At 48.6% G+C, this 21,879-nt stretch overlaps 1 long non-coding RNA gene across 1 annotated transcript; it reads left to right on the top strand.

Annotated features, from left to right (window-relative positions):
* Nucleotides 1–303: 303 nt before the first annotated feature.
* LOC123465033 lies at nt 304–19,479 on the top strand. Its single transcript, XR_006640111.1, has 3 exons — nt 304–384; nt 3,516–3,599; nt 19,106–19,479. It is a non-coding gene; the product is annotated as an uncharacterized LOC123465033 (long non-coding RNA).
* The last annotated feature ends 2,400 nt before the right edge of the window (nt 19,480–21,879 follow it).

Here is a 21,879-nt window from a genome sequence, read left to right as displayed (position 1 = left end):
CTCAGGCATGTGAGTCACATGGCACACACCTCGCTCACAGTAAGTGCTTGCTGATGGGAGCCAGGCTCAGTTTTATTCTCCCTTGGCTGCTTTTCTTTGCACTGACTGGAAGGCTCATTCCGGGGACCTTGCTTGAGTCAAGATAACAGAAGCTAAACCAGTTTTCCACTTCGCTTTGGTTTAGCAAGTGATGGTGGCCAGTGCCCTTCCTGAGGCCAGCAAGCCTGCCTCTTCCTTCCAGGGCTTGGTGAGAGCCCACCCCCACTTCCAGTTCTCTGTGTAACCAGACCTTCTGGTGTCTTCTCTCCCTGCAGACACACTGTCAGTGCCGCGCTGGTCCCCACAGATCCCTCGCAGAGACCTCGGCAACTCCATCAAGCACAGGTAGGCTGGGTTCCTGAGTGCATGGGTGGCTCTCTCCCAGCATGTGGGGGCTGGGGGCTCTGGCCCCGGCGGGGTGGGGAAAGGCTCGGCAGAGTGTTCTGCCCCAGTTCCTGGATGGCCCTGCTCTTGCCTTCTCTCCTCTGCCAGGTTGAACCTTGATGTGGCAGGGTATTGAAGTGCCTGCTTCTTTTTCACCTGGCTCTTACAAAGTTAACACCTAGTGTTTAAAAGCCAGGGCTTTGGAGTCAGACTGACCTGTATTCCATTCCCAGCTAGTAAAGTTTTGCAACCTTGAAGAAGTTACTTAACCTTGCTGAGGCTCAATTTTCTCATCAGATAATTCTGCCTACTCAGGGTGGTCATGAAGATTAGGTGAGATAATGTATTGAAGTGCTAATCGAAGGGCCTAGCATGTAATAACCACTCAGTATTGAGACAAATGCTTGTCCTAATTTTGAGTCTTTGTACCCAGAAGACAAGATTGCAGAGATGCTCATTTTCTATCAGTCCAGAGCTCCAGCTCTGTTGGGTGCAGGGTTCAGCCTCTCCAGGAGTGCACTTGCCCTTTTCAGGAGGGAGATTTCTGTCCACTAAGTCACCCATTACACGAAGTTGACTTTTCACTTTTTATTGTGTTATCCTCACAATCTGTTCACAAACTCAGTGGGTAAGTAGCACAAGTGTGGTCACATCCATTTGACAGATAGGGAGACTGAGGCCCTAAATAATTAAGTGATGAATCAACAAGCTAACTAACCTCAGAACTTTGTGTTCTTTTGACACCGCTGCTGAGAGTTTTCTGTGCACTGAGGCCTCTGTGACCAGCAGAGTTCACTCATTTATGCTTTCTTTTCTCTAGTATTTATAGAGACTATCTGAACCAGGGCTGCAACGCTGAGCACCACGGAAGGCTTTCAGCCTTGGGGAGCTCGCAGTCTAGTGGAGGGATAGACATTTAACAGACCATGACAGTACAGAGGGGATCGGGGCTATAAGAGGTGGGCAATACCAGGGGCAGACACCTAAGGATATCCTGGGGTGAGGCAGGAGTGGGCACAATCTCTCAGAATGTCATCTCGTCAACAGTTTTTGAAAGAAATGTGTTGACAGGATAGTTGCCAAGACTCAAATGAGAAAACGGTGAAGGAAGCCTTGAGAAATACATGATAGACACATTAATAGTCAGGCAGTGAGATGCAGAGAGAAAGACGTCAAAAAGAAGGGCCCGGTTTTGTTTTCTTACATTCTGCTCCCTGACGTCAGCTCCACCCTGGACTGGCCACACCCCAAGATCAGCTCCACCCTTGGGATTGGCCACACCCCTAGCTCAGCTCCACCCCTGTGTTGGCCACACCCCTAGCTCAGCTCCACCCCTGGGATTGACCACACCCCTAGCTCAGCTCCACCCCTGGGTTGGCCACACCCTTAGCTCAACTCCATTCTGGGATTGGCCACACTCCAGCTCTGGATTGGTCACACCCCTAGCTCAGCTTTACGCCCTGACTTGGCTCCACCCCAATTGGCTTCTCTGTGGCTGAACCAAGACGCCAGACTCTAGCATCCTAAGGTTAGACCTGGTGGTACCTCAGATTCAAATGCTGATGCCAAGAGGAGGAAAATCATCTGGTGATTTTGGGCATCAGGAACATCTTCTTAGAAGAGCTAGCACTTAGGATTCCCTGTTACTGTCCAGTCTCACCCTGTGTTTCTCCCCGGCTCCATGCCAGGACAGAGAGACCTGGACTCATCCCAGCCTTGGTGAAAAAATGAAATTAAAATCGCATACCATCCCCTGTCCTCAGAGTCACCTCAGTCACATCTTGGGAAGAGGGATTGCTGATCCCAAGGATGAGAGAGGGCTGGAAAAAAGGAATTCCCATCTGCCACTCATACTCTTGATTCCCACACTGCTGACTAGTGGGTGGAACATGAGCCCATTTGCCATTCCCCAGAGCTGCCAAATCCTGCAAAAATAGATCCTGCCAAACTCACTGGCCCTACTGAAGGGGCAGAATGGGACTTAACCAACCCCCAATCCAAAACTGGAAAGGGAGTTTTCTTGGCCATAAGAGTCTGTATTCAGAATATTGCTATTTGCTTATACATGGAGGCTTCGGGCTGCAGCTCATTCTGTTTTGAGAGTGACTGACCCAAATCAGGCAAGATGGTACAGCAGAGGGATGCAGGCTTGCCCTCAAAATTTTCAAGCAGCAAAGTTACATAATCACTTCCAATTTTCATTTTGACACTGTGAGGCAGTGGAGATTAGATACAACTCCTGCTGGAGGTGACAAAAATTGAAAATGAAAATTAACTCTGACCTGACAACCTTCAGTACTTTTCTTGGGCCCAGCCCTGCTGCTGCCTGGTATCTCTGTGCGAGGAAAGCACCCTGGCAACATCAGGGAACCTCGGAAGTTCATGCACCTCTGTTCCCGCTAGTTCTTAGCTGTATATCAGAAACCTCCAAACCGCCTTCTGTATGCAGCAAGTGGTAGGGGCTAGGGAGGGAGGTGAGCTGATGGTCCGAAAAGACTTTCCCTTTAGAGGCCTCTTCTCTGCTACTAAAGTTTGGGGGTCTCCACTTTTTTGGGGAGATTCCCTTTTGAAGCTCCCTAACCAAGGGATGTAAATAGCAGTGATGGGGAAGGCTCAGCTCAGTGATAGGAAACAGACTCCAGGGGAAACCGCACTTTGCTTTGTGGTTCTCTGAGGACAGTCACAGTCCCACCCATCTGTCCCTGGAACTGAAATTGGCACATAGTAGGCCTCCAGGCATGTTTGTTGAATGACTGAATGACTGTTTTGAATGTCATAATATAGTAATAATATAGTCACAATCCCATGCAGTGACCGCTTTCTGTCTACCAGGCCCTGTGTGAAGCCCTTGACATGCGTAACCTTGTCTAATCCTCCAAACAACCTATGAGGTCAATAGTGTTATTATGCCCACTTTCCAGATGAAAAGACCAAAGCTCCAGTGGTTTAAGCAGTTTGATTAAGTCACCCAGTTTGGAAGAAGCGGGGCTGGAATCAAGGGCCCATTGCTTTTCCTTCCAGTGGTCATCCTTCTAGAGCTAGGTCAGTCACCATCACCTTGGCCTTGAACACTTTCTCTCTCTTCCTCACAGGTTTTCCACCAAGTACTGGATGTCTCAGACGTGCACAGTCTGTGGGAAAGGAATGCTTTTTGGCCTCAAGTGTAAAAATTGCAAGTAAGTGGCTGTTCCCACAAGCGCCTTTTCATAGTGCCTGGTGTCAGGCCGGAGCCAGCCTGGATGCTGAAATGGCTTAGGGGGTTTTGTTCCTTGGCTCTCAGGAGAGCTGCTTGCTCTGTTTTTTGGAAATGTGCCCTAAAGGAACACCTGCACTTGGGGAAGCGGTCAGGAGAGTGCTTGTGAGTAAGAACTGGAGCTGATGGTCTATGCTGGAAACGCAGAGTGCTGTCTGCAGAGTACAGCGAGAACCTACATTTCCACAGGCTCTGCAATCAGGGGTTGCCAAACTGTTTCTCTGGTCGACCAGAGAGTAAATATTTTAGGCTTTGCGGCCCACAGGGTCCCTCAGCTCTGCTGTGTTGTTCAAAAGCAGCCATAGACAATATATAAACAAATAAGCACGACAGATTTATCTATTCCAGTAAAGCCCTTTGTACAAAGACAGCCCATGGCTGGTTTTGGCCCCTCAGCCATGGTTTGCCAATCCCTGAATTCAACTTTGCAAAGGGCTTTTGCCCTTAATTTTTTTCTCCTCATGGTGTCTCTCCAAGTGGGAGTGGTTCTGATTCTTCCCATTTTACAAATGTGAAAGCTGAGTTAAAGCTAGGATAAGCCTGAGGTCACACAGCTAAGAAGTGGCACTCAAGACTTGAACTCTGTCCCACAAACTCTTGTTCTTTCTGTGGCATCATGTTGGTCTCGAGTTCTGGCGAGAAGACCAGACCACACAAGCCCCCACCTCCCCCTGCTTCCACGTACCCACCCCAGGTCGCGTCTGGCAATGGGATGCAGGAGGGACTGTGACGCCCAATGTAGGCCTTGGAGTCAGACTGAGATAGGTTTTTACATCTTGGTCCCGCCACTGTTTAGCTCAATGACCGTGGGCGAGTTGCCTCACATTTCTGTTGCTAGGATTTTCATCCACACCAAAGAAATGATCATCACACCTGCCTGATGTGGCAGTGAGCATTGAATAAATCAACACCAAAGGACATAGCCCAGGGCCAGGCTTTCTGTCAAAGGTCACAAATGCCTTTCTGTTTGGTCTTCTTCTTCCCTCCTGTAAACTTGTACTAAATACCTGCTCTGGTCTGTAAAATATTAACGTTCAACTGTATCAAGGGTTACAAATGAGTATGCATCTGATCGCTTTATAGGGGCCACTAAGTTGAAAAGTAGGACTCCTCCAGCCTCCGCCTTCTTTCTCCTCTAGCCTCCCTCTTCCTTGTCCAGCCCAGGTTGGGAACTGATTCAAGTTGCATCAGGCCTCCCCACATCGCTGCCCCATGAAGGAGTTCTTACTCTCCCTGCAGCCTGGATGTCTCAGTGATAAGGCAAGGCTGAGCCCCCTTCCCTCCTGGAGTTGTGGGGAGGATTAATTAGTTCCAGCCTCTAAGGAACCTTAAACTCCATGGCACACGGGGATGGGGTGGAGGCAGTAGCTACCAGGTGTTAGTGTCTGGAGGCCCATGTCCCCACCTTGGTCCCAGGTGAGTCCCCAGGATGGCGGCCTCTGCTCTTTCTGATCTGGAGACGCAGGAAGCCATGCCTTTGGGTCCGGGTGGAACTTCGGTCTGCTTTCCCCGGTACACCAGATGCTTGGGGGTCCGTCTCATCTGTATGTAGTCACACCACGTTCTGAGGGGGAGATGGCAGCTTTCACATCCTCACACCTGCCGAGCGGAGGCTTTGAAGTCAGGTAATTAGGTGACAGGAATGCAGCCAGGAGTCCGTGAGGCTGAACGCTTCCTAAGCCGTTTTAATTTTCAGCGCTAGAGGCAGAAGTCTGAGGTAGCCTTCACTCACACTCTCTCTGTTCCAGAAGTAATGAGCAGAGGCTCAGACCCTGCGGAAGGTTGGGGGAGGGATGGGGACCTGAGAGAGAGAGGTGGGTGCCTGCCAGAAGCAGAGGCTCTAAAGCAGGCAGAACTGAGCTGGAGTCCCACCTGCACTGCTGAACTCCCTGTGTGACCTTAGGAAGGGACTCTCATCACGGGCTCAGTTTCCTCACCTGCAAAGTGGGCGTGATGTTAGTGCCCCTCCCCCACCCCCACCCCCGACACAGGGCTGTTGGAAGGAGTCTGTGAAAGGTTCTCGCCCCAGGTGACAAACATTTTATCAAACATTCCTCCCCACTCTTACCTTGTACAGAAACGCCTCCTGGAATTTTAAGAGGCAGGATTCAAACCAAGCCCTGGTTGGAAGGAACACGTGATCTAACCAATTTGCTCAGCCCTTAGGACTTCCCTGGTGGCTCAGGCAGTAAAGTGTCTGCCTACAATGGGGGAACCTGGGTTCAATCCCTGGGTCGAGAAGATCTCCTGGAGAAGGAAATGGCAACCCACTCCAGTACTCTTGCCTGGAGAATCCCATGGACAGAGGAGCCTGGTAGGCTACAGTCCATGGGGTCGAAAAGAGTTGGGCACGACTGAGCAACTTCACTTTCACTTTCTTTCACTTTAGAACAACCACCCAAAAGGTGAAAGCAGAATCTGTAGCAGCCACAGACCTTCCGGATGCCTCAGGAACTTTGATGCTATACTCGCCTGATGTCAGCAGAGTTTAGTGCTCTCTCTGATGTGTAATTGTTGCTGTTGCTGTTTAGTTGCTGAGTCATGTCTGACTCTTCTGTGACACCGTGGACTGTAGCCCACCAGGCTCCCCTGTCCGTGGGACTTTTCAGGCAAGAGTACTGGTGTGGGTTGCCATTAGGAGCTTGCATTACTGATATCATCCGCTGAAGTTTGATTTTACTCTTCCATTAGTGAAATTCTGCAGTTTTTTGCATTGATTAGTAGTGAGGATGGATGGCTGTTTATATGTGATTTAAAAGATGTGCAAAATTTTAGTTGAAAAGATTTGGATGAAGGACAGAAAAGGGAAACAGACCCCATTGTCAAAGAGGTTAGGGGAAGACACGCCTATAGAGAAATGAACTTCGGTGAAGCTGAAGTGCGGGCATACAAGCAGTAACCAGTGAAATCCCAGAGGGCAACGCCGAGAATGGGGAGGGAGCTGGTTAGAAACATGGGCAGAACTATGTGTTCATTTACTCTACCAATGTTTATTGAGCATGTACCGTGTGCCGGGAACTGTTTTAGTGTTAGTTGCTCGGTCGTGTCTGCCTCTTTGCAACCCCATGGACTGTAGCTCGCTGGACTTCTCTGTCCATGGAATTCACCAGACAAGAATACTGGAGTGGGTTGCCATTTCCTTCTTTAGAGGATCTTCCCCACCCAGGGATCAAACCTTGTTTCCTGCAGATTCTTAGCCGTCCGAGCTGATTTTAAAAATGGGCAGAACTGTTTGTTCATTTACTTGACTGATGTTTACTGAGCATGTACTATGTGCCAGAAACTGTTCTAGGAATAGGGGAAACAACAGTCAATGAAACAGAATCCCTGCCCTCACGGAGTTTACATGCTAGTGGGGGTGGAGATGGGGAGGCCAGACAGTAAATGAAGTAGTGAAATAGGTCATCTGTTCAGATGATGCTGAAGTGCTGAGGAGAAGAACAAAGCAGAGCAGGGAGGCAGGAAGGGCCAGGGAAGGGGCTGCAGTTTTAATTGGAATGCTCAGGGAAGGTCTTAAACCTGACTGGGAACCTTGCGGGGAAACGTGGAGTGTGATACGGGTCATTTCCTATCACCCTAAAGCAATTTCCAGAGGCTTGGGTTTGAATCTGTCCTGAAGGTAGTGATTCTCCATCCCCACCCCTGCCCCATCCCTGCCTTTTTTAAAAAAGAAAACCCAGAACAGGGCTTACCTGGTACCTCAGACAGTAAAGAATCCTGCCTACAATGCAGGAGACCCAGGTTCGATCTCTGGGTCAGGAAGATCCCTTGGAGAAGGGAACGGCAACCCATTCCAGTATTCTTGCCTGGAGAATTCCATGCACAGAGGAGCCTGGAGGGCTACAGTCCATGGGATTGCAAAGAGTTGGACACAACTAAGCAACTAAAAAATCTAGGACAATTTTGGTGGTGTTACTGCCAGAAACTCCCTGGCTTAGACATATGCTACTCCAAATGTGGTCCCTGCGCCTGTAACCTGTAGCAGCAGCAGCACCTGGAAGCTGATCAGAAACTCAGATTCTCAGGCCCCACCCCAGACCTGCTGCACCCGAATCTGCATTTTAAGATTGTCCAGATGACTCTTGTGCACATTAATTTTGAGAAGCGCTGCTCTCGTGAGCTCCAAATCCCCTTGCAGAGCTGATTTTATTTCTGTAGGTTATGGATCTCAAGCTGGAGTGTGAAACAGCATCCCCTGGAAAGTTGAATAGAACACAGCTCGCAGGACCTACCCCGGAGTCTCCAGTTCAGCAGGTCTGAGGTGGGTCCCCAGAACCCGCGTCTCTGACAAGTTCTCAGGTGATGCTGATGCTGCCAGTGCCGGACCTGGGACCACAGTCTGAGAACCATTGCTCTATATATGAAAGCACTGGTTTCCCAAGATCAAACCTTATTTTAGCACATGAGTTTTTTTTTGTTTTTTTTTTTTTAACGTTGGTCCATCTTTGCTGATTACTTTTCAGTCTCTTCTGCTGTTACATCCCTTGGCCTCACTCTGTAGACATGAGTCTTGCTCATCCTGGTCTCTCCAGTAAATTCATCCAGTAAATATTTGTGTGCTGAGTCAGAAAAGATACACTATAATTAGGAACCCAGGCTGTAGGTCAGACACACACACACCTTTCTTTGAATCCTGACTCACCACTAACTGTATAATCACTTCTAAGCTTCACTTTTTTTCTACATGCGTACTAAGTCACTTCAGTCATGTTCAACTCTTTGTGACCCTCTGGACTGTAGCCTGCCAGTCTCCTTTGTCCATGGGATTTTCCAGGCAAGAATACTGGAGTGGGTTGCCATTTCCTTCTCCAGGGGATCTTCCCAACCCAGGGATCAAACCCAGGTCTCTTACATTTCCTGCACTGGAAGGTGTGTTCTTTACCACTAGCACCACCTGGGAAGCCCTCTTGCTATATAGAAAGAAAAAAAATGACATCTATTTTACTAAATCTTTTTTTTTAAACTGACTAAATAAGGGAAAATGCTTAGCCTGGTACCTGGCCTATTATAAGAACTTAATAAATGAAAGTTAATGCTGTTATTAAATTAATTTGGGAGCACCTCTCCACCCAGGAAGCCGGAGTACTTCTGAATGTCTAACCGCTTTCCCCCCTGCTTTGGTTTGGTGCCCACTTCCTCCGGAATTATCATCAGCTGTCTTGTCAGCATTGTGAATAGAGAGATTAATGAACTAATAGGAAATTATGCTCAGAAAGCAATTTGCAGTTATCTAAAATGAGGCGTTTTCATCTAATAGGTTCACGAGCACAGAATGGAGTTTAGTTCTAAGTGGTCGGCTGTCAGTACAGACCATGTATTGTCTGATAACCATGGATTCAGCTGGCCGAAGTTTGCTTTTGCAGTAAGATGCTGATCGATTTTCCTGGCTCAGTCATGTCTTATCTGCACTCTTCCCCCTTCTCAGGGTCCTTCCAGAGAAGGAGTCCTTCCAGAGAAGGACACTTCTGCGGGGCTGAGGTCAGGTTCCTTGGAAACCTCTCCGCGTCTCTCTGGGTTTCTTGCAGGAAAACCAGCAGTGGTGATTTGAGTGGTTGTGTTCTAGAAAATAAGAATTTGAACCAAGGTGACTCTGACCCGGACTCTTGGTGTAGGGCCTAGAAATCTGCATTTTTAGTCAACCTCCCAGATAATTCCTATTTGCACATAATCGTGAGTGTCCTGGGCTGAGGAAACAGCACGGACAAAGGCTTGGCTCGGGATTTAGTTAGTTGCTCAGTTGTGTTCGACTCTTTGTGACCCCATGGACTGTAGCCCGCCAGACTCCTCTGTCCTTGGGATTCTCCAGGCGAGAATACTGGGGTAGGTTGCCATTTCCTTCTCCAGGGGATTGTCCCAACCCAGGAATCGAACCTGGTCTGAGTGTATTTTGCAGGCAGAGTCCAGGGTAGAGAGGAGACTGGTTCTGCTTTGCAGCTGCAGTACCAGCCCTAGGACTCCTGCTGTTGCTTCCTGAGGCTCCAGGCCTGTGGAGGGAAGGCACCCCTTACCACCCAGCCAGCCACTCTTCTGGGAAAGCAGTCTTGGGCTCTGGAGCTCCCACTACCCTGGACCAGCTCGCTGGCCAGGACGAGGCCTGGTGCAGGGAGGAGAATGTGGTATTGGGATGGCCGTGCCTCTGGGTGGTGGTGGAGAGTCCTGCTGTGCTCTGAGTCACCTGCTCTTGGGGCCTGAGACAGGAACCGTACGGGTATCAGAACACCTTGCAGATGTATAAGACTCATTTTCCTCTAGGACCACAGAGTACTCGCTCCTCTGCTTTGAAGATAAGATGATTAACTTAGTAGCCGCTGAGCACAGTACCAGTGACCTCGTTTAGGGATGCTGGTGCTACCAGTTCAAACCTGAGACCTTCCCTGGGGGGCTTGCCCTTGGCTGATTGTAGCTTCTCCCCCAGGGGGCTCAGAGGCAGGCAGTCAGGGTGTAACTGGTACAGGTGTACAAAAGGCCAGCTTCTTTTCCTGCAGGCAGACAGACTCAAGGGTACAGTTCACACCCCAGAACCCCCTATGGGATCAGGCTGAGACTAGAGTCACCTGCAACCATGTCCTTGCCTAGCTTCTCCCCCATCCTACAGTGCTAAGGAACATCCTGTAGAACTCCCTCCATAAATCATTGCCAGATTGCCCATCTCAGGATCTGTTTCTAGGGAGCTCGACTTAGGACAGTAAAGCAACAACAGGATCCAGACGCTGCAGCCAGAGAGAGCAGGTCCTGGTTCTGCTGCTTCCAAGCTGTGTGACTCTGGGAAAGTTTCTAACCCTCTCTGATATAAAGTGAGGTTGCTGCTGCTGCTAAGTCACTTCAGTCGTGTCTGACTCTGCAACCCCATAGACGGCAGCCCACCAGTCCCTGGGATTCTTCAGGCAAGAACACTGGAGTGGGTTGCCATTTCCTTCTCCAGTGCATGCAAGTGAAAAGTGAAAGTGAAGTTGTTCAGTCGTGTCCGACCCTCAGCGACCCCATGGACTGCAGCCTTCCAGGCTCCTCCATCCATGGGATTTTCCAGGCAAGAGTACTGGAGTGGGGTGCCATTGCCTTCTCCGATAAAGTGAGGCTACTATGTTCATTTGATGTGATGAGACATGTGAGTGCTCCAGTCACATTAATGATTTGATGATTCTTTAAGATGTTCAGCAGTTATTTCATTACACAAGTGGATTCTCTATTAATATGAAATATGAAAAGAAACAGACTCACCAGATCACCTCTGAGGGTTTAAGCAATGTCAAAGTTCTGGAAAAGTTAGCCCATTTCCTACTTTTCTATAGTCCTTGTTCCCCATTTTTCTTTGGGGATTTTCTGAACCAGTCAGTTTCTTGGGAGACTAGTTAAAGGCTTCATAACAAGGTTTCTCAACCTTGGTACTCTTGACATTTTGAGCCAGATAATTCTTTGTGGTAGGGAGGCTGTCCTGTGCATTGAAGGATGATTAGCACCATTACTTCCACACACACACCCCCACTCCACCCTTCCCTTACTCCACCCTCAGCTATGACAATCAAAAATATCTCCAAATATTGCCAAATGTCCCTTGTGTTGTGGAGGGAGCACAAAATTGCCCTTGGGGGAGAACCATTGTTTTATATCATAAATCCCTCATCCCCAACCAGTGGGGCTGTATATCCATTATTCAGCTTTTAAGTGCCCGCATTAGAGTGCCATTACTAAAGTATTCAATAGAATGATCAAACCGCTCGGGTAGCCTGGGACTTCCCTGGTCAAGCACTGAAAGTCCCAGGTCCCAGGTGGCCCAGGTTGGCGGAGGCAGGTCTGTGCTGGTAGAAACATTTTACATGCTCCAATTAAGGTCACTGCCCGCTTCCGTAGGCATGAGAGCCATAATCACTTCCCTGAAAAGGTAGAAAGTGATGTTTAGAAACAGCACACTATTTCCAGTTTATTCCAGTGTGTTTTAATGCATTTTCCATAGTTCCCCTCCTCCTGCCCGCAGTAGCCTGGATAGACATGCTTGCACTGAATTCTTTTCACATAAGAAGTCCCTTTGCCATTTTACAGGCACTTCTTTATCTGGTTTTGCTCTGTTATTGGATCTTTTCACTTGGATTTCACATGCTCTTCGGTGCCCTCCTTGCCCTGCGTGTCCTCCTCTCCTGTGCCCTTGCCTCAAAGTCCAATGTTTTATCTGAAATTTTCCTGTGTTTGCAAAATGACTTCAGCCACAGGTGACAAGGAGATAAAAGCAGGAAGTAAGCCATGGTTGGTTTGAGCCACTGGGCGCTCTAATTTTCCCAGCTCTTGCAAAACTGGGGAAATGATGAGCTGGTGTTGCAGCTGCTGCGAAGTTCCTGGAAGCTTCAGGAATTTGTACAACAGGCAGGATATTGGCAGGATATAATTATGAGCGTGCATTTCAGAGATCACCAGCTTGAAGCCTAAACTTATTTTTTCCATTAATAGAAACACTTCAGTTTTTGCAATAATCATCATGAGAATTAATGGTCCCTTATATGAGTTTTTACCTATTATGTGTGCTAAGTCGCTTCAGTCATGTCCAACTCTTAGCCTGCCAGGCTCCTCTGTCCATGGGATTCTCTAGGCAAGAATACTGGAGTGGGTTGCCATGCCCTCCTCCAGGGGATCTTCCTGACCCAGGTATTGAACCCGAGTCTCTTATGTATCCTTTATTGGCAGGAAGGTTCTTGACCACTAGCACCACCTGGGAAGCACCTTATCTATTATAGTTCAGTCCAATTACAGTTGTATGTGAGAGTGGATTATAATTCTGGAGGTTGAGGTGGGGATTGGATACAAGGACGATAGTCATGGTCATGGTATCATGTATTGAGGGCTTGCTGAGTGCCAGACATTCTGCTAAGTACTTTACTTGCACGAACTCATTTAATTCTTACAACAACCAGGGAAGGTAGGGTCTATTATTATCCCCGTTTCTAAGAAAACAGAGCCCTTCAGGAATAACTCATTGGCCCAAAAGTATCACCGTGGGTGAATCTATTCCTCAAACCCACTGATCCCTCTGATTCAAGATCCCAGAGCCTTAACCACTTTACGTGGGCAAAGGACCAGCCACACAGCTGCCAGTCCCCACTCTGCTTCTCTTTGAACCAGACAAGCAGAAGATGAGACTCTGATCTTAACCTGACACTGGACCAGAGCTATCAGTCTTCTCCTCCCCCGCCTGCTGCCTTTGCCCATCATCCCTTCTTGAATCGAAAGATGATGAATGGGTCTCTGTGATGAACTCCCCCCGCCACCAGGTGCTGGGAACCCAGAAGACTCTAGTCACACTCTCCTCTCTCGGGGAAGTGAGGTGTGGGGTTGGGGGAGGAGTCTCCAACAGGTAATAATTCTACAGCTTCCTTACGGAGACCTCTTATGGAAAGACCGGTGCTGGGGTTTTCCCGATTGTCGTCCATTATGTTGCTGGAGCATTCATTCTGATTTCTGTGTTAATACTCCCCATCTCCCTTGCTTATTTCAGCTGTTGCCTTTCTCTTTCTAACTCAGTTAGTTGAAGGCCAAAGAGCTCAACCCCACTGGGCGGTCAGCAGTGAGTTAAGGGGGGTGTGTTCTTTGAGGTCCTTCACTGAGACCATAAGGAGGCGTTTCTAGAAGTATCGGCTCAAATGACAGACCCCAGGGGAACCAAAATTAGACAAAACTGCTCAGTTGGGGTATTCATACAGGCAAGCCCACTGCAAAGAGGTTACTGATTTGGTTTAGAGATTTTGCAAGAAGGCTTAAGAAGCACCTAAAGCAGTGATGTTGGGAAGGCACGCAGAGGCAGGCGAGTGAGGAGGGGTAGCCCGAGAGGGGCGCTGGCTGCCCTGTAAGTGTAAGAATCTGCTTCCCGGGCTGGGGCGGGTGTGCGGGGAGGTCTTTCCAAAATGCTCATCCAGCCTTCACCTCCCTGTTTAACACCCTCATTGGTTCCTCTCAGTTCTCAGAATAAAATCCAGTTTCCTGAGCAGACCTGTGCCATCCTTATTTACCTCTCCTTCCTCCCCTCTCACCACGTCCCTCCTTTTGCCCAGAGCTCCAGCTTCTCCATGCCACCAACCTGCAGCAGCATCCGTGCCCACTCACTGATGCTTCTTTGCACTCAAGTGCTTCAGCCTAGATCTTTCTTGTGCTCCTCTGCTAGCTCTCTGGGCTCAGCTCAGTTACCACTTCCCCCAGGAAGCCCTCCCCGACTCCCCTCAGTTCCAAAGTGCCATATCCTGCCCTTTCAGATCATCCCGTGTAACATACGATGTTGTGTTTGTCTGTTTACCGCTCTGTCCCTCTAACCAGACTTTGTTCAAGGGAAGGGCTGTGTCTGCTTTGTTCACCGTTCATACAAACAGGGTGAGCGCAATGCCTGGCACAGTAAGTGCTCAGGAAATACTAGATGGTGGAATCGATCTCAAAAGGAGCCTCTGGATGGAAGTGGTTCTTCCGAACCCAAGACTCTGGGACCCTGGTTCCCATCCAAATGGGGTCATTTCTAGGAGATGACTTGACTTTGAGGCAATGAAATGAGTGAAAGGGCATTCATGTTTGAAAGGACAAGAGATGGGTTTCCATACCCATCTAGATAGTAAACTCCTAGCTAGATGATTCTAAGAAAGATGGTTAAAGAAGAATTCTCCCCCTATGTTATTATACACTCGCAATGCCTCACACAGCACCTGGCACAGAGGGAGAAGATGATGTTGTTTTATGTGAGCATGAATGCCTGGTTATCCTGAGTCTGCTATCTATGTGATTGGGCTGTTTCCTGAGCCTCAGTCTTTTTGACTTTAAAATGGGTGTAACAGTAATCATCACTCACAGAATTGTTGTTCAGAATCGCCCAGGGTTATGTAAGAGCGCCTGGCTCCAACTGGGTGTTTGCTTAACATTTCTTCAACTGGATGTTGGGGACCAGGTATATAAAAACATCCCATTTGCACTCCGTAAGGAAAGGCAGATTGCAAAGTGAGCTAGTGTGGGATGAAAGAAAGGATCAGGAATTTAGGCTGCCTGGAGCAAACTTTTCATAAATTGGTTCGACTCCGCTGGCAAACCACTTGAAATGAACATGTTTGTCTTCACCAGCAAGGGTCAATGGCGCCCCGTCCACGAAGGCTGCCTTTCTGATCCCAGCCCCATGCCACTCTCCAGGCTTGTGTCTGCTCTTAGGGGCTGCTGGGGGCCAGGACACATCCATTAAGGACGGGGCAGAGCTGCTTATAAAACTGTTTGTCTCATATAGTTCCTGGGCAGGATCCACAGAAGTCCAGTTTGCTTGTGGTCAGATCCGCATCTCCCACCCCCACGCTGGGGAGGAAGGAGGGCCGAAAGAAGGGAATGCAGAAGGGGGTGTGTTCGCACTTCACAAACTGCAAGGGATACAATTTATAAGAAATAGAAATAATTATCTAAAAACTGATGAAGACTTGGGACTTCCCTGATGATCCAGTGGTTAAGATTTCACCTTCCAACGCAGGGGCCACAGGTTCTATCCCTGGTCAGAGAGTTAAGATCCCACATGCCTCACGGCCAGAAAACCAAAACATAAAACAAAAACAATATTATAACATGTTCAATAAAGACTTTAAAGATTAGTCCACATAAAAAAAAAATTTTCAGAAAATTTGATGGAAACTATTCATGTTCCCACGCCAGGAGCAATCTGGGCTTCCCTTCTGCTGGGCAACCTTCCTGTTTGTTTCTCTTCTCCTCTCTCCCTCCATCTCTCCAGTGTCTGCTCAGCATGTATCAGGCATCAGCCACCAAACCAGGCACTGACAGCAGGGTAGGAGAGTTGCTGCAAGGAGGCAGAAGACCCAAATCCTGCCCCCAAGATAAATTCACATATTTAATTTTCAGACAGAGAGGATGTCTCATTCGGCCAGCAGCTAGCTCCTTTGGAGAATGAGATATCCCACGTAAGCAACTTTTCTTGATAACTGAAGCTTATCCTGTTAGCCTTTGAAGTTGAAAAAAATGAGCTCTTTTCCATGAAAGTTTTAAATAAATCCTTACCAAGTGTCCAGGCTGCCTGAGGCTCGTGTGACATTTCCTGTGTGCCCTCAAGTGTGCCTTAGCCCTGCCTGCAGAGACATTGACCAATTTGCCGTCCAGGTGGGCACCGCTAGGACATTTTCTCATTGGATCCTCATGGCAGTTCTGCCTAGGAGGAACCTGGAACTTAGCCAGGCAGGTGGATGCCTCCTTGGTCTGGTAAAGGTACAACTGTGACCCAGACTCAGGTCAGCTGGATTCTGAAGCCCAGGCTTTTTACCTGGAAGCACATATGACCTTTACCTGGTGCCCCGAGTTGATCAGAGCTACCATCCTAACTTGCAGGGCTCCTCAGGGCCATATCTGGTACGGAGATTTGTCCAGAGTGGTCCGCTGTGTCCTCCCCACCTCTCCGTTTTCCTCCTTGTGGAACGGAGCACATGGAGGACCCAATTCCTTAAGGACTGTGGGCTCAAGGGACACGTGAAAGACAAGGAGCAGAAGGCTTGGTTTTGATGTGAGAGCTTTGGGGCAGACCGTGTTGGTGTTCCAAACTTGCTCTAATAATCACGGTGACTTGGTTGGGCTCCCCTTTTCCTACAGACCCTGAGACAAAGATCTGGGGACAAGTAGTTTCTTTGAGAGGTGAGCCCAGGCCATCCCAGTGTGGGGGTGGGTGGGGGGCTGTTGAGAAGTGAGAGAGGGACGGGAAGGGAAGGCAGCCTGTCCTGGGTCCTAGAAGAGCAGGTGACGGTCATGGGCACCTGGGGTCCAGTCCCTTGACAATACACCCCTGAGTTGTCCCACAAATTTTTAGTCTGTGGAACACTGCGCAAACTAACAATAAACACAACTCCCACAGTAAAAACAAGAGTACCTGCAACTTCAAGTGCTTGTCCTAGGCACCTTACCTCTGTTGTATCATTCATCTCTACTGTCCTGTGAGACAGATGCTGTGATTGTCCCCACTTTACAGATGAGAAAACTGAGGCTCAGAGTGGGTCAGCAACTTGCCCAGCTTGTGACAGTCAGGAGGTGGTGGTGTCAGGCTTTGAACTCAGATTTGTTCAGTATATTATCCTGACACCATTTCCTTTTACTTTTTTAATCTGTTTATTTTGTGGGGGGGGGGCCGAATATGGAGCAAGGAGAACCCTGCCTTCTGGAAGACTTAGGCATCCAGACATCTCTTATCTGGGAAGTAGAGTGTGTCCCTCTTCTGTGTGGTCCTTGAGCTCTGGTGTGCATTTGCTGAAAACCCACACTCCCAGCACTTCCTGATTCAGAACCCAAGAGGGTATGCCTTGGGAATCTGACTCTGAAGTAGGTGGTCTACCAATAAATTGCATGCTAGTGCCTCTTCTTTCTTAGCCAGTGAAAAGGAAAAAAATCTAATTTTGGGTGGAATCGTGCGTGTTCCTGCTGGAAAAATGATTCTTCATAAATGAGGCATGTCTGGCCTCAGTCCCTGTACCCCCTCCCCTCCAGGGTCTGGGTGATTCCAGTGCCAAGCTCATCCTACTGTCTGGATCAGCAAGTCCTGGATGTGTGGGCTCTAGTTTTTCACATGAGAACCTCTGTGCAAGGTTTAACTGTCCGGGCATCAGAGAGCGATCTCTTGGGGTTTCTGCAAGAGCAGGGAGGGGCCATGCTCCCGGCTCTGGCACTGCCCTCTGAAGCCATGACTGGAAGGATGTATGTTCCATCTCCCACCTTGCAGCCAGAGGTGGAGGAGGGCTGCTCCCTTCCTGCAGAAGACGGAAAGGAAGATGCCAGGAGGAGACAGGAGACAGCTGAGGTCACTAGGGCTCTCGCCTGTCTCGTCCTGATTTGGACACGGTCCAAAGGTAACGTTGAATTGCTTGCCCTCGCTTCATGGCGCTGCCCATGACAGGGAACAGGGTGCTTCACACCTGCCCATCAGCCTTCCAGCTGGGTTTGCTCAAGAAGACTCCTAGGTCGGGGGTGGCAGAAAGGAACAATCTCTTTCTGGAAGTTTCTGGAAGTTGAGCTATTTGAATCAGGGAAGAGTACAGAAACCTCTTGATCTGACTATCATTTGTCATCAGCAGTCTCCCCAGTTCAGGCGCATTCATCTGACCCAGTCACAGTTGTCTAAAGCCTCTGATTTCTTCCAGGTGTTTGTGGGATCAAATACAGACTCTCATACTGGGGCTCTGCCCACCTCCCCTTCCTCAAATCTTCCTTTCACTCTGGTTCTCTTCATTTCAGCTTCATCAGCCTTTAATTTCTGACCCTTGAACCCATCAGGCTTGATTTTGCCCCCTAAACTTTGTGCCTCTGGAGCCTTTCCCCTCCCATTCCTGTCACTTTCTATCTCGTTTCCCTGCATTATTTTTCCACCATCTTCCCACACTGGCAATGATCTGATATTTATGTGTTTATTAACTGTCTCCATAAACATAGGGGCTTCATCTGCGTGACGGTTGTGTGTGTCCCCAGGACCTGTTTGTAGAATGAATCAAAGGCTAATTTCACACTCAGCAGGGCTTTCCATCAGGGCTTTGATGCAACACTAGTTATCTCCAGGGGAGCAGACCCTATGGGTCTGAGTCTGGGGGCCTTAGAAAAGAAAAAGAGGAAACCAGGTCATAGTACCCTTTGAAATCTAACAAAGGTATGGGGAAGAGCAAGGTGACATTTTGGATTTGTCTCAAAGGAAGACATTTTGCCTCTAAACTCTTAAACATAATACCAGTAAAACTTAATACCTGTTACTAATCTCATCCTAATTGGAAGTCTGGGTTGGCTGTCTCCTATAGAATGAGCCTTTAAGAAAAAAATGAGGCTGCCTCAGGCACCACTAAGCCAGGGTTTCTGCCAGGACAAGTCAGTTAATCTCAGCTTTTCTATCTGTAAAATGGGAAGAATAATACCTATTTCATAAAAGTGCTTTAAAGATCTAATGACTTAGCATCTATAGAATACTTGATACAATGGCTGCCAAATGAGTCTTCAGGTAAGCAGGTGGTGATTGAATAATGATGACAAATATAGACTGGTAGATAACAATGTCTTTCAAAGCCTGAAGTCCAAGTGGACATTGTTGGTTAAACAGTTGCTTCCCACTCTTGGACTACCCAGGACTGACCTGTGAATGTGGGATGGCAGAAAAACTCTCTCCAGAGTTAATCTCCTAGGTTCCAAGGGTATGCCTTTGCAGTAGCTGTCTTATCTCACCCCCACGTCTTGCTATCCATAGCACCCTGAGCTTTCTGAACCATTGGTGTGTCTCATCCACCCATCCATCTACCCAGCCATATAGCCATCCACCCATCTCTCCATCCATCCACTGATCCATTTAAACATCCATCTATTCATCCATCCATCCATTTATCCATCCACTCACCCATCCATCCATCCACTTGTTCATCTCGACAACCATACATCTATCCATCCTTCTCTCTTTTTCTCTCTCAGGTTAAAGTGCCACAACAAATGCACCAAAGAAGCCCCGCCCTGTCACCTTCTGATCATCCACCGAGGAGGTAAGTATTTAACGCTTCCTGCCCTGGGGTAGTAGTGGGGGTTCCTGCAGGCCATCTGAGATAGCTGTCCATCCAGGTAAATTTTGGAAAACCCCTTGATCCTTAACCATTGCCTGCCTCATTTCTTTCCCTCTGACCCCCTCCTCCTGACATCTGTCTCCTTAATCCACTGCAGTGCCCGTTCTCCCTATTCTTTGTCCTCACGCTGGTCTCCTTGATAGTTTAGCCCCCAGATTCATCTCCCTTCCCTAATTCTTTTCTCTCATTCTTGTCCTCTCTCCCAATTTTTCACTCTCCTCTCTTTCCCCCCAGTCCTATTCCTTTCCTTTCCCACTTAAAAAGAGTACTAGCTGAGTGTTTTTCCACTGTGTGCTCTTCAGACTCAGTCAATTGGCCCTGTAGAAATAGGCACAGAGAGGGGTCTTGATCGGACCTGTTGGTTTGGGTCATCCATGTTCTGTCTCCTGGGGCCTTGGGAGTGCCTGGGCCAACCTGGCTGGGCAGGGAGGTAGCCAGACACTGCCTCTGGGAAGCCACTACCAGCCTTCCACCAGGCAAAAGCAAGACCAATTTAGTCGGAAGGAAAGGCTAAAAGGAAAGTTTTTTCCCTACCTGCCAAGAATACAATAGGAGGCCTTGTAGTCCAACTTTCAAAATGTAGTTCTCCTGATTCTTGGGGTAGTTCCATTATCGACACTGTACTTCATCTAGTGGGGGACTCTCTAAGCCTGTATTGTTCAATACAGTAGCTACCAGCCACATCTGACTATTTAAATTTAGGTGAATTACAATGAAATAAAAATTTAATTACTCAGTCACACCAGCCACATTTCAAGGGCTCCGTGGCCACATGCAGCTACTGTACTGAACAGTGCAGATATAGAACACATTCATCATCGCAGATATTGGCCATCGCTGGTCCAGACCCTTACTCTTCCAGCTGTGGCCCGTGGACCAGCAGCAACACGGGAATCACCTGGGAGCTTGTTGGAAATGCACAACTTTTGGCCCCACTCCAGACCTATCAAATCAAAATCTGCATTTTAAACAGCATCTGCACGTGATTCGTCTGCACTTTAAAGTTAAGAAGCACTGCTCTGGAGTAGAAGTTGCAAACTCAGATTCCTGCCAGGGTCAAGCAGGTACCCTGAATGACAGATGCTGGCCAGACAGGGCCATGCAAAGTGGAGAGAGAGCCCAGGCACCTCCTAGAGAGGATGGCCACTCCAGCAACATGACTTGCATTGTATCACTTCTCAAGTTTCTAAAAAAGCCCAAATGGCTTCATATTCCATATACTTACTTTTAAAAGTTGTGCAAAAAAAAAAAAAAGTTGTGGGTGTGTGCTAATTCGCTTCAGTCGTGTCCAACTCTTTGTGACTCTATGGACTATAGCCCTCCAGGCTCCTCTGACCATAGGACTCTCCAGGCAAGGATACTGGAGTGGGTTGCCATGCCCTCCTCCAGGGCATCTTCCTGACCCAGTGATCGAACCCCAGTCTCTTATGTCTCCTGAATTAGTAGATGGGTTCTTTACCACTAGCGCCACTGGGAAGCCCATGTAAGCAACTTATTAAAATTGTGAAAATTCTTGCTGGCCCTCTTCTGGCCACCCGCCTTCTGTAGGTTGGGTGGAAGCTTAGCGACAACTTTGGGGAACACAACTTGCTAGTCCTTGTCCTCCTCCTCCACTCCTCCCAGCCCTCCTGGCCTTGGGTCAGCATGGGCTCAGGGGAACCTGCCCTGTTCTCAAATGAACCGAAGGAAAAGTTAAAAAAGGAGGCAGATGGCTGCCAAAAGTGCTGGCTTGTCTTCCAGAGCCAATGGGCCATTGGTTTTCGATGATCTTTGCATTGCTTTCCTCCAAGAGGAAATTGCAAGAGAAGGAAAAGTCTGCAGCTCTTTCCTCTTGCCCCTTCCCACCTCACATCCTTAATTAAGAACCATCTGTTCCTTGAGCAACTGTATACACACCCCAAGCCTATTTTAAACCTGAACTCTCACTGTTCTGGAGACCTTGTCTTGCAAAAGATTCTTTGGGGAAAATCACCTCCCGCTGGACACCCCTCCGTGGTAGCCTGCTGGAGCCCTGACTCCCACGTGGAGACCAGAACCAGCCTGCTGGGAGGTGACCCGCTCTCAGACGCCGACATCTGAAGAAGGGCACCCTCCTGCCCACCTACCATCAGGGCCATGCCCCCTTTACTCAAAGAACAAACAGGAACTTTCCAGCACTCTGCTAGCTTCTTGCTCTACTGGCCTCTCTTTGGTAGGAAGTTGAAAATATAGTTGGTTTCCATGGTGATGGCAGCTCAGGCTTAAGAGAGAAATTAAATCCCTGGGTCAGTTCAAAGCTGTAACTTTCTCCCTAACGGCCCCACCCCCACAATAAAAAACAGCTAACCAGTAGCATTACCAGGCATCACATTTGCATGTGAGCTTCGCCCCTCCCACGGCCCCTGTAAACAGTAAGTAACACATGCTCACAGAGAGAGGGGCTCAGGTGGCATGGTTGGAGTCAGGACGTGTTTGTTTAGCACCGCCTGCTGGTCCAGCTTTGGTGTGCCTTCAGGGATGGATGCAGAGGGGAGGCTGGGGGAGCCGAGACTTCCCTTCAGGGATCCCCAATGACCTTGTCTAGGACAAATGTGCTTTGACATGCTAGAGGCTGCTCAGGCCTGAGAAATCCCATGAGTGAAGCAGGAC

This window comes from Bubalus bubalis, chromosome 17 (genome assembly GCF_019923935.1).
Source record: "Bubalus bubalis isolate 160015118507 breed Murrah chromosome 17, NDDB_SH_1, whole genome shotgun sequence".
Classification (NCBI taxonomy): domain Eukaryota; kingdom Metazoa; phylum Chordata; class Mammalia; order Artiodactyla; family Bovidae; genus Bubalus; species Bubalus bubalis.
Note: the sequence above shows the minus strand (reverse complement) of the source record. Positions and strands in the feature narration are given on the sequence as shown.